Source organism: Lytechinus variegatus, chromosome 10 (assembly GCF_018143015.1).
Source record: "Lytechinus variegatus isolate NC3 chromosome 10, Lvar_3.0, whole genome shotgun sequence".
NCBI lineage: Eukaryota > Metazoa > Echinodermata > Echinoidea > Temnopleuroida > Toxopneustidae > Lytechinus > Lytechinus variegatus.
This window is the reverse complement of record NC_054749.1, coordinates 21745958-21760150: the sequence shown is the minus strand read 5'-3', so window position 1 is coordinate 21760150 and position 14193 is coordinate 21745958. Positions and strand designations below refer to the sequence as shown.

Sequence of the window (14193 nt, the reverse complement as noted above, 5' to 3'; positions counted from 1 at the left end):
TGTGGAAAGTAACCTTTTTCATCTCTATCAGTCCAAATGGAGTTTTGACAGGGGCATTTGGAAAAAGTTCAGGGAATCTGTAATCGTGGTGTCTGGTTGTTTTGTTTGTATACCGATTATCTTAGCATAGCACCTGCAATTTTGGAGTAGGGAGAGGATCTTTAAATATGACTTAACAGCGGAAGGATTTAGATTAAATGATAAATACAAATGATTTTGAGGGAAGGTATATCTCTATCAGTATTTATTCCCTACCTGTCGATCTACCAAGTGTTCAACTAAATATTAAATCAATTAACTACCCAAATATGATAAACCTTAGCACATGCATACACAATCATATTACATCATACACACAGTCATAAGCATTCAGCAATTAATGTTACTCACTTTACTACATTAAAGACATTAATTCAAATAAAGTTCCTTCACCAGCTTGATTAAAGGAAAAGATAATTATTCCTTTATTACTAATAAAACATATTACTAATAAAAACATATTTCTTGCCATCTATCATCCATGCCTCCCAGCATCGCCGACCTTGAAGGGTTTGTTGACACCAACATCAAGAGGTTGTAGAAGGTTGTAGAGGTTGCTTGGCCTGGCTTTCAAGGTCTCCTTGCTGTTACGCCAACGAAGAACGTTCTCATCTACGTCATATATATAGAAGTATACACATACATTAGACATTCCTATCTGTTTACAGAAACACATTTTAAAGGGAAACTTCACCTTGACAAAAAAATATTGCAAAAAATAGGAAAATAAAATGATATTGGTAAAGGTTTGAGGAAAACCCATGAAAGATAAAAAAAATGCCTTCATTGACCATTATAACATCACGAATCAAACATTAAAATTCTAATAACACTCTTAATCTATTTTAGATTTTCCTCAAACCTTCACTAATATTTGTTATTTTACTGCCATTAAATAGATTGAGACTGTCCCAGAAGCCTCCCAATCGCTGTCTAATGTGTCTTCTGGTTGGTTCACATGGTCTGCAGAAACTGGCAAACAATGGAAATGATAAGAAAGCATACATGTAAATGGATTGTTATTTCATGTTCATCTTCTGTTAATGCTCAAAAAATGACAATACCTGACTTGTAAAGCCATCTTAATTGAACTCATACTTCTGTGGCTTGTCCAAAGTAAATCAAGACTCTCACAAACTTGTATAAATTGCATTACACAACAGGGAAGAGCAAACATCTTTTATGCATTTAAAATGACAATGACAACCACTTAGAAAACACTAAAAATGATAACCTTGCTCTGCCCTTATCTTCCTACCCCCTGAGCGGTTATTGGCGTACTTCAGCCAGTTCTTCACAAAGACTTCTGTGGCAGAATCTGAAGCTTCTCGCCAGCATTTCCGTGCAGCTTCTGAAGAACAAAAGTAAATCTATAAAAAGTACTTACTGCAAATCACATTGGAAATCATTAAGGACGCTATCTCAGTCTTGCTCCCTCTCCCTTTCCAGTTCAGGTCTGCTGCAAATTGGTCAGTAAAGACCTTCTTACATATCCTGTGCACTGTCTCTTGGTGGCTTGCCCCACCCAGAGTGCCAAGGAATCATGCCTGTACACAAAAGGGAGCAGAAAAAATGTGTAAGTGCTACCATGTACACGTGCCTTATCTCTACCATTCAGTGCCTTTTTCATATAAAACAAGTGGTAGGAATGTTATCCACAACACAACTGGTTTCACAAGGCTCACCAACTAAGCCTGCAGGTATACTACTTTTTACACTAAATTCTTGATTAGAAAACATTCGGACATTCTTGGGACGTTTACCATCGTTTACCATGTGACCACCCAACCGCCAAACAACAGGGGTCTCTATTCGTTTGGGGAGTCCTTGTGTGAGTTCATTGACTCCCACGCAGCAATTATTTCTTTTCTACGGGCAATATTCAGTGTTTTTCGTTCCTCATTGAGAGGGTTTGGGCAATCAGTTTCGTTGTGGTCGAAGTCCCCACACTTGAAACAAACCAATGCCTGAACTGGACATCGAGGGGCTGATTGAGAATGGGTAGTGGAATGATTAGACTTAGGTTTATTGGCAGATGCTTGTTAGCTGAATTTTTCTGTGATTTATTATGCTTAGATGGGGTCTCTTTTGGGTTCCCTGTGTGAAATAAATTCATATTTTCGAATTGTTGTACATAACTATGTGCTGACTTTGGGTTTGGTTTATATTGGGCCATCTTGGCATTCCTTGTTGCCTCAGCCTCTCTTACTGTGCTGATGAGTTTCGGAAAAGGGAGTGCATTTGTTTGATTATGTAAGTTTGTTACGGTGATGATATATATCGTGGCAGCCAACTTAATTTATCAAGCAGCTTTTGGGCTGCAGTCTCGGGAGAAAACTCCCCAATTTCTACCAGCCTACTGGCCTTGAGTTGCAGGCGCTTTAGGAAATCATAGGGTTTCTCCTGCTTGTCCTGGACCATGCCCATGAATTCTTGCAACAGCAGGTTGTTATTCTGCACCCTCCCATATATGCTATCCAAGAAGGAGAGCAAATCTAGGGTGGATGCAACCTGCTTAGCAAAATCCTTGGCAGGCAGGACAAGCTGAGTGACAATCTCGCGGCGTTTACACTGCTCGTCTAGGCTGGGCATAGCGGCAATCTCCTTCGCCACATCATAGAAAGTCTCCCAATCGACCTCACCCTGCTTTACTGGCTCCTTACCAGAAAACAGGCCAAGTCGGGGCAGGCGAGATTGAGAGGAGTCAGTATTCTGAAATGTTCTTCCTGAATGACCCTGAACGAGCTGGTTCAACTGTTCTCTAGTTAACCCAGACTCACTCAGGAAAGCACTTAATGTGTCAGTGGTAGGCATGGCAGGAGAAGGTGAATCTTCCTTCACTTCAAGAGAGGATGTAAGAGGAGTATCACTCTTTTGTGCCATGATTATACTAGAAAACAAATACTAATCAAGGAATTACTATTCATCCTAACAAATAGAAAGGAGTGAAAATAATGAGCAGAAGTAAGTGTAACAAAGAAATGTTAAGAATTAAACTTATCTGTTCAGAAGTCACTAACACTATCAGATTGAAGAGCAACAAGTTAACGTTTGGCATTGAAGATATATGAATCTTAGAAACTATATCATCGGAAAGCCAACAGAAGCATCAAAGAAAATATTCCAGCAAAAGCGTATCGCGAAGTAGACAATCAAAATGCAAAATATGTTATACCCACACCAATGAACCAAAAGTGAGAGGAGTGATAATGAACCGAAAGTGAGAGGAGTGAAGCAATGAAAAAAGTACACTACTTCAATAGTAGTGTACATTAAGCTGAGCTACTCTTATTCCCTATGTCAGAGTTATCTTTTTATATTTAAACAAACCACAAATGAAATGAGTGGTGCGGAGAAAGGTATTAATGAAAATTTCAAGACAAACAAATCTATACCCACGATAGACATAACAAATTATAGGTATAAATCTATGGTGAACCTATAATAATTCCAATACCTACTCTAGTTTATATAAGTGTAATAAAAAAATACTTGAAAGGGTCACACTTCAATCATTATTCAAAAAAATCAAATGGTAAATATAACATAATACATAGAAAGCAAGTAGAAACAAAACAAAACAGAAACAAAAACCTCGCTCTGCTACCAATTGTAGCACCTACATTTTAATAATACATGTATTTTGAATTTTGACTAAATTACCTTACATTTAGGGTGAAAAAACTTTTTTTTTTCTTTTTCTTTTTGCTTGTCAAATTTTCCAGCCCCTGGTCCCCCCTACCTTTGGGGACAGATTTCCGCCCATGCATCAGCATCACGGGTGTAAATTCCAGGGAAATGGGTGATATACCCACCCCCCACATACACACACACTTTTCAGAGAGAGGGGTGGGGGTGGCATGCACAATCATCCCCCACTGTTCAAGACAGTAACAGTATTTTTATTAAATGTTTAATAGTATTGTTAAAGGGATTCTCTCGACTGGGAATATGATTTAAACATAAAGAAAAATCAGATAAAACACTGGAAATGTCCATCCGTGACCAAATTTGATGTCCTAGTAAAAGTTGAAACTTGCTTCAAAATTATGTCGGGAAGTAAACTTAATTAACATCTGCAATGAAAATGAATTGGCAGCATTGTTTTGTTTAGACAGACAACAAAAGATCACTGACAAGTGCAGAAACCCATTTCTATTCTGTCCGTCCGTGACATTGAATATGTAATGTATTCTATCTTTAGTGGTTAACCATGGCAACAAAAGTCTCTTAACATAATTTAAGTGCTACTCTTTGTAATGAACCATAGTACACACAAATGACAAATTTCAATAAATCTTTATAGATCTTTAGCGGTTAAAAAAAAAGAGGATGATGAAAACGAAAGCTACAGGTTGTACACACATGTCCCTGCATATCAACAGAAAGCATGCCAATCTCACACTACAAGAGAGACGGATCGAAAACAAAAGAGGATGATGAAAACGAAAGCCAAATTCATTGCATATTAATTGTGAGGTCTTCGATTTTTATCCATTCATTTTCCATTATCTTATCTACCTACTTGCTAACTAATCTGAAACTGTTATATTCATTTTCATAAACATGCACCTGTCTGCGTCGTTTCATTTGGTGGGTTCTATTTATATGGCCTTCTAATACCAAAAGCATGTTTTTTGTGTGGGATGATGATTCCACACATGTCCCTGCATATCATCAGAAAGCATGCGGATCTCACACTACAAGAGAGACGGATCGAAAACAGAGGATGATAAAAACGAAAGCTACAGGTTGTATACACATGTCCCTGCATATCATCAGAAAGCATGCGGATCTCACACTACAAGAGAGACGGATCGAAAACAGAGGATGATAAAAACGAAAGCTACAGGTTGTATACACATGTCCCTGCATATCAACAGAAAGCATGCCAATCTCACACTACAAGAGAGACGCATTGAAAACAAAAGAGGATGATGAAAACGAAAGCCAAATTCATTACATTCTAATTGTGAGGTCTTCAATTTTTATCCATTCATTTTCCATTATCTTATCTACTTACTTGCTAACTAATCTGAAACTGTTATATTCATTTTCATAAACATGCACCTGTCTGCGTCGTTTCATTTGGTGGGTTCTATTTATATGGCCTTCTAATACCAAAAGCTTGTTTTTTGTTTGGGATGATGATTCCACACATGTCCCTGCATATCATCAGAAAGCATGCGGATCTCACACTACAAGAGAGACGGATCGAAAACAAAAGAGGATGATAAAAACGAAAGCTACAGGTTGTATACACATGTCCCTGCATATCAACAGAAAGCATGCCGATCTCACACTACAAGAGAGACGGATCGAAAACAAAAGAGGATGATAAAAACGAAAGCTACAGGTTATATACACATGTCCCTGCATATCAACAGAAAGCATGCCAATCTTTCACTAAGTAAAAAAGAGAGGCGGATCGAAAACAAAAGAGGATGATAAAAACGAAAGCTACAGGTTATATACACATGTCCCTGCATATCAACAGAAAGCATGCCAATCTTTCACTACAAGAGAGATCGAAAACAAAAGAGGATGATAAAACGAATTGAGGAAGGTTTCCTGTCCCTATGGCACTTTCCACCCTCTGGAGGATAAGCATCTGGTGGCATTTGGTATTTCTGGCAAAGCTAAAACAGTACCTAACCTGAATTAATCCATAGAGCAAATTAACATTCTTACCAACTTCTGTCTGTTGTCAGGGGTCTTAAGCACCCCCCCCCCCTCCAATTCATGCAATTCGTCTAGACCGTTAAACGGGATACCAAATTCTTAATTTGCTCTTCTTGAAGGTTTCCTGTCCCTATGGCACTTTCCACCCTCTGGAGGATAAGTGTCTAGTGGCATTTGGTATTTCTGGCAAAGCTAATACAGTACCTAACCTGAATTAATGTATAAAACAAATTAACATTCTTACCACCTTCGTCTACTTTCAGGGGTCTTAAGCTCCCCCCCCCCCCATTCATGCAATTCGTCTAGACTGTTTAACGGGATACCAAATTCTTAATTTGCTCTTCTTGAGGAAAGTTTCCTGTCCCTATGGCACTTTCCACCCTCTGGAGGTTAAGTGTCTAGTGGCATTTGGTATTTCTGTATATTTCGGTATTTTTTTGTACGTTTTAATCATCTTTATAGATAATTTCCAGCAGTATTATATCTAGAGTTATAAGTAATATAGTAATGTAGATCTCTACTCTGTGATGATCTCAACTTTTCTTACCCTCAACCCTTGTGTGTGCGCCCATTATTCAAATTCAAAATCATTTATTTCACATCTATAAAAACATACAAGATACAATATATCGAGATCAATCAAAATGATTCCATATTAATGGAGTAATGAATATTGTAAAATGACAAATAAACAAAATAAAATACATAGGGTAATGAATGCGATGTGGGGGAATAGTAAAAGCCAAAAAGACCTATCTAGGCTACTCACCGATTAACATTGATTTTCATTACCAAAAAAACATCTTTCAATCAATTTATTAGATTGCAAGAAACACACATTTCAAAAATCAACAAAATCAACAAACTAGTGAAGAATTTGAATAAAAACATATATTACAAAAAAAAATATTTAATATTAAAGCATACACATAAAACAGGCAAGCCTGTTCACTGAGAAAATGGTGAAGTATACATATTTAGTAGGTAAGACTTACATCTTACTTTAAATGAGTTTAGCAGAGGACTTTGTTTTATTTCAGGTGGCAAACTGTTCCATATGAGTGGTCTGCTATAACTTATGACTGTTCTTGAGAAAGAAAAAACGGTAAAAAGGCATGTTAAAATTATCAGAGTTTCTCATATCATATTTTGTTTACACTGATTTGTTTTAAAATGACTGTTGAATGTGTCAGGCAACTGATTCCTGTAGTGTGAAAACATAAAACTTGCAGTGTGAAGGGTATGTATATCATAAATTTTCAGAATCTTTAATTTACGTAATAAATGATGAGAGTGAGCTAAATATGGGGACTTTGTTATTATTCTTTTTATTTTTTTACCTCTGCCATTTTTACCTCTGCCATTTCACCTCTGCCATTTTTACACCGAGCCAAAATATTACTTACATGTTGCAGGTCATTTATGTACAATATAAAACAAGAGGGCCTAGGTTTGACCCATGGGGTACCCCTACTCTAACATCCTGAAACTCTGAATAGATTTTGTTGATGCATGCACATTGTTTTCGAATTTTTAAGTAACTGATTAACCTCTTTAATACTGTCCCTCTAAACCTATATGATAATAGCTTATCAATTAAAATATTATGGTCTTTACAATCAAATGCTTTAGATAAGTCTAAAAATACACCAATTGTTATTGCTTTGTTCTCATATTCCTTAGCTATTTTATCAGTTAAATCAATTAATGCATGAGCAGTGTTGTATCCCTGTCTGAAACCAAAGTGCTTGTTATATGATATGTTGTGTTTTGAAATAAATGGTATCAATTTGTCATATACTATTTTTTCAAAAACCTTGCTGAAAACTGATATAATTGATATGGGTCTGTAGTTTATGCAATTCGTCTTGTCCGTTTAACGAGAAACCAAACTCTTCAATTTCCTCTTCTTGAAGAAGGTTTCCTGTCCTCTGGACGATAAGTCTCTTTTGGCATTTGGTATTTCTGGCAAAGCTAAACCATAAGCTAAATTAATCTATAAAGCAAATTAACATTCTTACCAACTTCTGTCTGTTGTCAGGGGTCTTAAGCCCCCCCCCCCTCCAATTCATGCACTTCGTCTAGACCATTTGTCGGGATACCAAATTCTTAATTTGCTCTTGAGGAAGGTTTCCTGTCCCTATGGCACTTTCCACCCTCTGGAGGATAAGCATCTGGTGGCATTTGGTATTTCTGGCAAAGCTAAAACAGTACCTAACCTAAATTAATCCATAGAGCAAATTAACATTCTTACCAACTTCTGTCTGTTGTCAGGGGTCTTAAGCCCCCCCCCCCCCCCCTCCAATTCATGCAATTCGTCTAGACCGTTAAACGGGATACCAAATTCTTAATTTGCTCTTCTTGAGGAAGGTTTCCTGTCCCTATGGCACTTTCCACCCTCTGGAGGATAAGCATCTGGTGGCATTTGGTATTTCTGGCAAAGCTAAAACAGTATCTAACCTAAATTAATCCATAGAGCAAATTAACATTCTTACCAACTTCTGTCTGTTGTCAGGGGTCTTAAGCTCCCCCCCCCCCCCCTCCAATTCATGCAATTCGTCTAGACCGTTTAATGGGATACCAAATTCTTAATTTGCTCTTCTTGAGGAAGGTTTCCTGTCCCTATGGCACTTTCCACCCTCTGGAGGATAAGCATCTGGTGGCATTTGGTATTTCTGGCAAAGCTAAAACAGTACCTAACCTGAATTAATCCATAGAGCAAATTAACATTCTTACCAACTTCTGTCTGTTGTCAGGGGTCTTAAGCTCCCCCCCCCCCCCCCCCTCTTTCATGCAGTTTGTCTAGCCCATTTAACGAGAAACCAAATTCTTAATTTGCTATTCTTGAGGAAGGTTTCCTGTCCCTATGGCACTTTCAACCCTCTGGAGGAGAAGCATGTGGTGGTGCACCAGCAGCTTCAACTCCATCAACAGCTTTATGATGGTGGAGACAGTGTTTTGATCTGAAATCAATTATGAGAACAAAAAAAACGTAATTATATTGTTGTGTGGGGATCGTTCAATTCAGATTGAGAACATCAATGACACAGGAATGTACGTTTTAATCATCTTTATAGATAATTTCCAGCAGTATTATATCTAGAGTTATAAGTAATATAGTAATGTAGATGTAGATCTTTACTCTGTGATGATCTCAACTTTTCTTACCCTCAACCCTTGTGTGTACACCCATTATTCAAAATCATTTATTTCACATCTAAAAAAACATACAAGATACAATATATGGAGATCAATCAACATGATTCCATATTAATGGAGTAATGAATATTGTAAAATGACAAATAAACAAAATAAAATACATAGGGTAATGAATGCGATGTGGGGGAATAGTAAAAGCCAAAAAGACCTATCTAGGCTACTCCCCGATTAACATTGATTTTCATTACAAAAAAAAAACATCTTGCAATCAATTTATTAGATTGCAAGAAACACACATTTCAAAAATCAACAAACTAGTGAAGAATTTGAATAAAAACATATATTACAAAAAAAAATATTTAATATTAAAGCATACACATAAAACAGGCAAGCCTGTTCACTGAGAAAATGGTGAAGTATACATATTTAGTAGGTAAGACTTACATCTTACTTTAAATGAGTTTAGCAGAGGACTTTGTTTTATTTCAGGTGGCAAACTGTTCCATATGAGTGGCCTGCTATAACTTATGACTGTTCTTGAGAAAGAAAAAACAGTAAAAAGGCATGTTAAAATTATCAGAGTTTCTCATATCATAATTTGTTTACACTGATTTGTTTTTAAATGACTGTTGAATGTGTCAGGCAACTGATTCCTGTAGTGTGAAAACATAAAACTTGCAGTGTGAAGGGTATGTATATCATAAATTTTCAGAATCTTTAATGTACGGAATAAATGATGAGAGTGAGCTAAATATGGGGACTTTGTTATTATTCTTATTGTCTGTTTTTGTTTTTTGTTTTTAATTTAAAATATTTAATTGCATTGGATCCTTACCAGATAAAATAAACTTGTATCGTCTGCAAATAAGATAGTAGTTAAAATATTACTTACATGTTGCAGGTCATTTATGTACAATATAAAACAAGAGGGCCTAGGTTTGACCCATGGGGTACCCCTACTCTAACATCCTGAAACTCTGAATAGATTTTGTTGATGCATGCACATTGTTTTCGAATTTTTAAGTAACTGATTAACCTCTTTAATACTGTCCCTCTAAACCTATATGATAATAGCTTATCAATTAAAATATTATGGTCTTTACAATCAAATGCTTTAGATAAGTCTAAAAATACACCAATTGTTATTGCTTTGTTCTCATATTCCTTAGCTATTTTATCAGTTAAATCAATTTATGCATGAGCAGTGTTGTATCCCTGTCTGAAACCAAAGTGCTTGTTATATGATATGTTGTGTTTTGAAATAAATGCTGTCAATTTGTCATATACTATTTATTCAAAAACCTTGCTGAAAACTGATAAAATTGATATGGGTCTGTAGTTACAAGTGTTTTATTACCATTCTTAAAGACAGGAGTTACTTTAGCAAGTTTTAAACACACCTTTTTCAAGAGACATATTAATGATTTTACATAAAGGGGAAACTATTGCATGAATTGAATATTTAACTACCTTAGGACTAATATCATCGTAACCTGCGCTTTTATTCGCATCCAATTTCAAAATGAATTTCTTTCTGTAACTGACGTACAGTACATAGAATGACAAATACGGTTTTTCATAAACCTTTTAGTTATTTTCTTGAGATAGATTTCTAGTACTCGTGTATTTTAGAACCAATACTACTGAAAAAATCATTAAATACATTTACAGTTTCTTGCTTCGGTCACTTCTCCATTATTTTCAATACTATAATCAACATCTCTATCATTTTTTGTTAAAATGTTATTTATTATTTTCTATGTCGCTCTAGAATTGTGTTTTACATTTCAAATTTATGATGATAGAATTCATGTTTATATTTGCGATTGAAGCTATGAACAATGTTTCTGTAACTTTTATACACATTCTTTGGGTTCTTTAAAAATTTGTTATATATAAAGTATTTTCGTTTGCACATTTTCTTGATATCCGTATTAAACCATGACCTTCCTGTAGAGGTCTTTTTTATTCTAACATTTGTTATTGGAAAAGTTTCATTATATAGTTTTTTGTAAATGTCTAAAATATATCATAAACTTCATCAACATTTTCTGTATTGCTTAAACATGTCCAATCAACACACTAATTTTCTACAAAATGTAATATAATAAAATCTCGAGATTGAGCAAACTCGGGATGGTGCAGCACCGCCTACTGTCTAGACTGTTTGTATAGTGATTTATGCAATCACTTCATGACAATTAAGCTAGGTATAACACAAAGCTTACATCAGGGAAGAGATCATTGTCGCCTTTTTACACAAGCAATGGGCTATTCATATGCAACTTTTAGGCAGATCATAGTTTTGCAGATTGTCATTCATATTTATATTTTTTCTGTTTTGCCTTTAAATATTTATATAAAATAAACACTTTTTTAACTTTTCAAAATATCCCTTTTAATACAAGCACAATCAGTATATGTCACCAAATTGTAGTATAGGCATGTTTCTACGTGTTTGCATTGTCTGTACCAATGGTAAAGGTGTGTAAATGCTATGTTATTTGATGTTTCACACTATCCAGAGTTTATAATACTCAGTCATTCAATATATACATGTATATACCCATGCAGTTTTGATGTCGTAAATTATTGACTTTGGATTTACAATGATGGCTTTAACAGGGCAGTGCAAGAAAATTATCAAATGTTAATCCTAGATCTGTCGTAAGTTTCGCAATAAATTGCAATTGAGAAAAATTTATATCTATATTTTGCTCATGTGATTGTATTGTATCACTTCAAATGAATAGAAAAATGTTATTGCATCATAGAGTTTGTTATTAATTTGGGTTTGTATTGAGGATGAAATTCTTCCAACTTGTGCATGTACTTTTAATGGAATATCCTTGGCATAGTGCTATATTGAGAGTTGTCTTAAATTATGCATGACATGGCAGAAACATTCATTTTCTAAATGTATCTATACAAAGTGGTAAAGAGTTTAATGTAACCCTAATTAAATTTTTATTCAAAGTTCATATTTTAGCTATTTAGTTTTTATTTATCACCCAAGTAATATTTTGGTTGCATCGTAAAGTTATTATTCACAGACAGCATTGTTAAACAACCAAAATACATTGACCTTTCATGGCTATCAACTTTCTGAATTTTAGTGTGAATGGCTTACTTATTTCTACATGAAGTCTGTAATGCTTATATTCCTACATGAAAGTGTGTTAATTTATGATAAAAGTTATAATATACTTTCTAGACGTGATTACTATATGGAACTGATTACATGATGGGAACGAGTTCAGAGCATACCAGTTAGGCATTGTTATTCCTCTGCATTACAATGATGCAATACTCACTACCTATTGAAAGGCAATTCTGGTCCAGTTGTAAGATTAAAAATTGTTAATAAATTTCAACTAAAGAGATTATATTGAATTTGTGTTTTATTTCCATGGATAACTGTTATAAATCTTTATTTTCCTAATAGAAAATATCAGGTTTCTTTTATTAAGAAATAAGCTTTCTTGTAACCATATTAAAATGGCTTCAAATGGGAGTTTGAAGCGATTTCAAGAAGAGAAAAGTGATGAAAGAGAATAGTATTGTGTAGTAGTATGAGAGAGACCGTAGAGAGATGGTGTATCAGGAAAGAGCAGGGGTGGTGAGAAGAGAAAGATTGCAGAACTTGTGCAGAAGAAGAGGCAAAGTTAGAGGGAAGATATTGCATAAAACTAAGGGAAACTAAAAGAAGGGCAGATGTAGTTTGGATTACTGTGTGTGGTCTCCTTTAAATTTTCATGAGCAACTGAAGTGATCAGAGATAGTGGAAAAAGTGCAGTTTTTAATATTTTTATGCCTCACATTTTTCTCTTGTTTATGCCCCATCACACTTCCATAAAATCATTTATCAGCCAATTAACCCCCCCTCAATTTTCCCTTTCCCTTCTCTTCTCCTCTCTCCCTTTCCGGTGAAGTCAGCCCCTCTTTTATTTTGTCCATTTACTTTAACTCGTTCATAAATTATATAACATTAAGAAAGTAAATCCCACCATGATTTTGTACGGTTACACTTCGTAATTCCGAAGGTTCGTAAGTCCGAAACACTTAAATTGCCTATAATTCGATGTTCGTTAATCGAAATGAGGTTCGATTCCGAAGGTTGGTTTGTCCGAAAACGAAATGAACAACGAACGTCATTTCATTTTTTTGATAAACGAACCTTCGTTAATCCGAACGTTTGTGGCGTAATTCCGAAGGTTCTTTAAACCGAAAAGGAAATGAGAGTCGTAATTCCGAAGGTTCGTTAGTCCAAAAACGAAATCAGGTTCGTTATTTCGAAGGATCCTTAATCCGAAAACGAAATGAGGTTCGTAATTCCGAAGGTTGGTTTGTCCGAAAACAAAATGAACAACGAACGTCATTTCGGTTTTTTGATAAACAAACCTTCAGAACAACGAACCTTATTTCTCTTTCGGATCAACGAACCTTCGGAACAACGAACCTCATTTCGTTTTCGGATTGTCGAACCTTAGGAACAACGAACCTTATTTTTCTTTCGGATTAACGTACCTTCGGAATATCCGTACCTTCGGAATAACGAAGCTTTGGAATTACGAATGTATACGATTTTGTACAACTTGACAGGTGAATATACAGACACTCATGACACATTGTGTTGATAGTGTCCTTAAACCTCAATCAATCAACCCCCTCCCCTTTCTATCTGCCCTTTACTACCCCCCCCCACCTACCTCTCTCAAGTCTCTCCCTCTCTTACATTCTCTCTTCCATCAAATTTTCGGCCATGGATCTGTCTGCATATACTTTCCAGAATACACAGTATTTTTTTTTTGCTTTAAAATGTTTTTTGATATTCTTTCCGTGACATTTACAAATAACAGTGAAATACAAACATAAACTGACTAAAACTTCATAGATAATACACTAAGGTACCGGTATATATTAAGTGGCCATGCGTCTTGAACTCGCCCCATTTGTGTTACGTCGCCCATGATAGAGCACCTATTGGTATAAAAATGGTTGTAACTTTGAAAATAATCACCCTATCCATGCTATATACACACACAAGTATACTTTTTCTGAAAGAGGATTTCATGAGGATTCCAAAAATGCCATTAAAAATGAAGTAGGGTGAACTGGTCAAATTTTATGAATTAAAATTTTCTAATGCAAATCTTTAAAATTCAATAACTTCGTTATTTCTGATCCGATTTTGATCGAATTTTCAGCATTTTGCTTTGTGTATTTTACTCTATTCATTGAGATATAAACATTTCCAGCCTAGACCATCCCTTTAAACAACATGCTTAAAATTTAAAACAGCTGGCACACAGC

General features: G+C 35.4%; 1 long non-coding RNA gene across 2 annotated transcripts; it reads left to right on the top strand.

Annotated features, from left to right (window-relative positions):
- Positions 1-1379: 1379 nt before the first annotated feature.
- Positions 1380-12261, top strand: LOC121423063. Of its 2 annotated transcripts, none has more exons than XR_005971228.1 (2): positions 1380-5605; positions 7851-12261. It is a non-coding gene; the product is annotated as an uncharacterized LOC121423063 (long non-coding RNA). The 2 variants fall into 2 exon arrangements; XR_005971227.1 differs by having other exon boundaries at positions 1380-7640.
- The last annotated feature ends 1932 nt before the right edge of the window (positions 12262-14193 follow it).